We start from the raw sequence: 5617 nt of genomic DNA, 5'->3' as shown, positions 1-5617 counted from the left end.
GGGTGTGTCATCTATGCCATAGCTCAAGGCCCAGTGCTTAGAAGGGGTGCTTGGCTTAATGCTTTGCAATTGCCATCTTGAAATTCTTAATCATTTTTGAACAAGGGGATCCACATTTTCATTTTGCACTGGACCCTGTAAATGATGTGGCTGGTCCTGCCCACATCACATTATGTCCCATAGCAATTCATTGGAGGTGGTGAGCATCCACTTTTTGAAAAATCTGTATCAACCACTGTGTCCACTGATGCCCAAAACACAAACTCTTTTCCTCAAGATCTGAAAATACATGTCTTTTTTTTTTCTGATTATAAAAGTAATACAGCCCTAGCTGGTTTGGCTCAGTGGATAGAGCGTCCGCCTGTGAACTGAAGGGTCCCAGGTTCGATTCTGGTCAAGGGCACATGCCCGGGTTGCAGACTCAATTCCCCAGTTGGGGCGGGAGGGGGGGGTTGTGCAGAAGGCAGCCAATCAAAAATTCTCTCTCATCATTGATGTTTCTCTCTCTCAATAAATAAATAAATAAATAAATAAATAAAAGTAATACAGACATGTGCTGAGAGTAGTAGTCAAGGAGATTATAGATTTATCTAGAGCAGAACAAGTTTTTATAAGGAGAAAGTTAATTACGTTAAGTATATAAAACTCTTGTCCTCAACATATATAAACTTTTGAGTCCTGTTTGTAAATTTCCTTATCCTTAGAAGGACTTTTAGTCTCACTCTCAGATGGATGCCTGAAGAGAAAATCCAAGCATTTGTATCACACAGAGGATTTTCTGTTATACTTGTAGTTCACTTTTGCTCAATTATATTCTGGATAAGCAGCTTTTAAAAAAAATATATGTTTTTATTGATTTCAGAGAGGGAGGAAGAGAGAGATAGAAACATCAATGATGAGAGAGAATCATTGATTGGCTGCCTCCTGTACGCCCCTCACTGGGGATTGAGCATGCAACCCAGGCATGTGCCCTGACCAGGAATCGAACTGTGTCCTCCTGATTCATAGGTCGAAGCTCTACTACTGAGTCATGCCAGCTGGGCTGTATAAGTATCTGTAACTTTTACTTAAAATGTTCACTAATATGTGTTGTGAAATATTCTTATTCCTTATGGTAAATACCTCCCCCCTCATTTGGAAACAGTTTAGCTTATATCTTGACCGTTCCTTCTGCTGTCTCTAAATCCAGTCCCTCTGTCCTCAGCCCCCTTCCCTTTGCCAAAGCTGAAACTAGCCCCAGTGGGGTTTACCACTTGATCTGTCCTGCCGGTGATCCCTGGGCCCTCTCTTGCCATGAAAGGACTCATATTGTGGAGGTTGCAGTGTTGTGGGCTGGTCAGGTAACTTCTGTTACTTAGCAACTTTCTCCTGCTTTGTTAAGTTGGGCTGTTCAATCTCCTTAATGAATAAGAGCATCAAGCCAGGTAATTGATGCCTGGACGTTTAGCTCATGAATAATTGACTGTCTGGGTAATCCTAGATACATTTCCTCGATCAGATTGTACAGTGGAACAGTCATGTCATAGCCAGTGTCGAGTTTTTTTTTGTCTTCATCGGTTTTATGATGTCAGAAATCTGCTTTCTTGACCCAAAGGCTCAGGTGAACAATGGAAGCAGTGATCCTCCCTAAGCCGGGACATGCTTCCTCTTTCCTCTGCAAGAGCTCAGTGTTTCCCCTGTAGTTTGGGCTTAGAAAAGTTTCAGCTCTTCTTGTTTATCTTTTTGGGTATCTTTTCCCACATACATCGGGAAGGCACTGTGGCCCGAAGGGGAGGAGGGAGCTGGGAATTGGGTTTCCGGGGCAATGCCAATCACTTACTCTGCCGCTCCAGGCCAACGTTAGCTTCTCTGACTTATTTATTCATTTATGCATTCATTCAGCACACATTTAGAGCACCCCCTGTGTTCCAGGCACTGGAGATGCCACAGGAAGCGAGGTTGATCTTGTCTGCTCTCATGGAGTTTATGTTCTAGTGAAAGCACATGAGTGATAACCACTTAAACAAGTAAAGGACCAAGTAATTTTCAAATAGGGTAAGTACTAGGTAGAAAAATTAAAGTAAAATTAAAGAGGAATAATGAGATAGAAAGTGACTGATGGGGGGATGGGGTGGATGGAAATAATTTTGATTGGGTGGTCAGGAAAGTCCTCTCTGATGAGGTGACATTTGAGCCAAGAAGTGAAAGACAAGAAACAGCCAGCAGATGAGGAAATGGAGGAAGAAAATTCTAGATAGGGGAACAGGAAAGCAAAGGTTCTGAGATGGGAATGGGCTTAGCATATTTGGGGGCCATGGGGTGAGAGCGGATTGATGGGGAACACAGTACAAGGTGAGGTGGATGCCCACATTGGACACTCACCGTGGATACCTTCCAAGACTATAAAAAACCTGTGTGGCCTTCCCCTGGGGATCTGAATGAAGAGATACAGATGGAGCTAAACTTTTCAAAATATATGCCAAATCAGTAGCCCAGGCAGTGTCATTCTTTGCATTTGAAAATCAGATGCTGTCACAACCCAGTTGAGGTTAGTTCTCTCATTCCATACTGTGTACTGAGCTCCAGGCAGTGTTGGTGATACCGGGTGAATAGAAGTGGCAAAACCCAAGTCCCTGCCCTCATCAAACTCACGTTCCATTAGCAGAATACACAAGAAACTAGTAAGTGCAATACTGCTATGAGGTATAAAAGATGATGAGTGTCATGAAGACATAAAGCAGAAGAGGGCATAGGAAATGGGGGTAGGGCGAGATAGTTGAGATGTATATGGTCTGGGAAGGCTTCACTGACTAAGGAGACCCATGAAGGAGTCTCTGGTTCGAAGAGCATTCCAACCAGAGGGAACAGCTAGAGTACCACTCTTTTCCTGGAAAACCATCCTGCCAACAGCCTGCCTCCAATCTGGGTTGTGTCCTCTTCTATGAGACTTTTATCAAAATATCACTTTCCTGCTTAAAACCTCCCACTGCACTTGAGATAAAGCACAAGTTTCTAACCAGGGCTTATAAGGTCCTATTTGATCCCTGCACCTCTCCAAACTCATCTCCCTTTCCCCTTGGCTCCAGACACAGTAGCCTTGTTCTTGGTCTTTGAACTCATAAGCTGATTCCCAGCTTGGAGAACAGCACTTACTCTTCTCTCTGCCCAGAAACTCTTCCCAGAGATTGTCATAGGGCTGGTTCCTTCTCTTCACTTGGGTCTTAGCAACTCAGAGAAGGTTTCTCTGATTCCCCCAAGCCCCCTGGCCATTCCCTGTCACAGAGCCTCCCCTCCTTCCTCCCCCTCCCCCTCTTCCAGGAGTTATCAAAGGCTCACAATCAGGAGGACTTATCATTATTCACAAAGAATGCAATCATTTCCTTCTGCAGAAACCGGCCCATTGCATATAATATGCTCTTTGGAGGAAAAGGAGGTTATAAATGGGACATGAAATGAACAGAGCACCCACCTACCATATTGTGAGGCTTGCAGCCCTTTAGAATGTTACATTCCTTTCCAGGTCCTTCTGTTCACCATCAGACATGATTTAAAATTTCAAGACTCTGTTGCAAATACATGCACTGCTCAGGAAGTAGGATGCAAGAGCAGGAGAAACGGGTGAACCGCCATTCTCACAGAAAGAAAAAAATGCTGAAAAAGTAGTAGAGAAATTGCCAGGTTCTCTATATTTATGACCAACTAGAACTTGAATGCTGAACCCAATGGTAGGGCTAGACCCTATTTGTTATATTAAAAAAATTTAATAAATATAATAATTATAGATAAATATACATGAGAAGAAATGGAATGGGGTAGTGTTGTTTATAGTCTTTTGTTTGTAAAGTGATGACTTTTAGTAAAGAGAAGGCACTGTCTATAAAATTCTTCTGGATTAATGTATTAAAATATGTCAATGGCAAGGTCAACTTTATGTCAAAAGCTGAAATGCTCCTTTACCCCAGTTCACTCAAATGGATTGGACCAGACAGAAGGCATGGATCCTGGAATATAAGATCTCTTCTACCACCACCACCACAGCACCAACAGCACTCCCTTCCAGACCCTGTAAATGGATCTACTAGGTCAAAATATCTCCATGCCCCAGAATGGCAGCTCCATCAGCAGTGCTGTGTTTGGGGCCACAGGACGAGGTTACACACGCGCGCGCGCGCACACACACACACACACACACTCACACACACTCACACACACTCGTGCACACACATTTATTCTCCAGCTCAAATTTAATGGTGGTGCAAATCGGGGGCTGTGTAAGTGTCTTTGAAGCCCACTTTGTGGTGGTACATTACCAGAGCATGGAAATTTAGAGCTTTAAAAAGGGAGCTGGATAGTTTCTCCTCAGTAAGAAATGCCTGCCTTTGGTCCCCCCAGGAAGAGAAGGGAGTGTGTTCGGATGGGGAAGGCTCTCTCTGCCCTAGGTCCAGACAGAAAGCTGCTGGAAGGGGCCCAGTGGAGGAAGCAGGCCAAGGTGGCCGAATTTTGCACCCCAGCCTGTCCACCCTCAGCCCACTAGGTAAGCACACCCTCTCCTCATTTCCACAGGTTCAATCCCAGTGAGTCATCACAGTTATTTCCAGTTTGGTGGATTTTTTTTCTCCTTTTCAAATTCAGGAGAGCCATCAATTATTTAGGGCTGGGGGATGAGCTCAGGCAGTGACACCTCTGCAGGTCTGTATGGCGTTTCTGAAGGGAAACCATCTGGCCTTCCTTAGCTCGTTCATCCCTGGGCTTCCCTCCCTGCCTGGAAGGTGTGGTGGCCACAGACCGAGCCAAAACCATCAATATTTCACAGCTTTAATTAAAGTGAGCCGAGATCTGCCGGCCTCTCAACTGGTTCCTTTTCCAAAACAAGCACCGGCATGGGCATGTAAGCAGGGGCGCAGGGAGAGAAAAGGGAGTTTGGCTAATTCGGGGGCGGGGAGGGAGGGGAGCCCAGGATTTCATTTATAAGGATGAATTATAAACCGGCCGTGGTGGAGTAGTTAAGGCCCCGGTGCTGGCTGCGGGGCAGGAAAGAGGGAAGGGTGCCGCCTCTTGGGCTCTCTTTTGACCTTTCTTGAAAGAGATCAGAAGTTGGGCAGCTGGAACCGTAGCCTGAGTTCTGGCTGCATCCACTAGCCTAATATGAATTATTTCCGGGGTCCCCGGCAAAGGCTTCACAAACCACAGGACAGGGACAGGGTGGGGGCTGGGGAAGGAGGAGGTATGGTGCGGGTCTCTGCACTGTTGCCACCCCTTCCCGAAAGGATCCCAAGTGCCCAGGCCCGCGCCATCCAGCCCTGCGGACAGGAGAGCCCGGAGCCCTGCGATTTATACATCTATTAATTACCTCCAGCATGGAAGAACTGCCTATAAATACAGTGGCACTTTAGATAAAACTTTCATGCAGCTATTTAGATCCTTTAAAATATAAATGATTTCCTCTAAATTTTTTATCATAAATCAGGGCATGGAGCTAGGCGACAAGACGCCGCTTTCCCCCCTGATGAGAGGAAAGCCTTCACTTGTTTCCCCACTTTCTTTTTCTCTTCTACTTTTCTTTTTCTTCTTGTTTTTTTTTTCCTTTTCTTTTCTGTTTTAATTTACAGAGGCTGGTTAATGGCTCCATTTCTCTTTA

Source organism: Myotis brandtii, unplaced genomic scaffold (assembly GCF_000412655.1).
Source record: "Myotis brandtii unplaced genomic scaffold, ASM41265v1 scaffold95, whole genome shotgun sequence".
In the NCBI taxonomy this organism is placed as follows: Eukaryota; Metazoa; Chordata; class Mammalia; order Chiroptera; family Vespertilionidae; genus Myotis; species Myotis brandtii.
Note: the sequence above shows the minus strand (reverse complement) of the source record.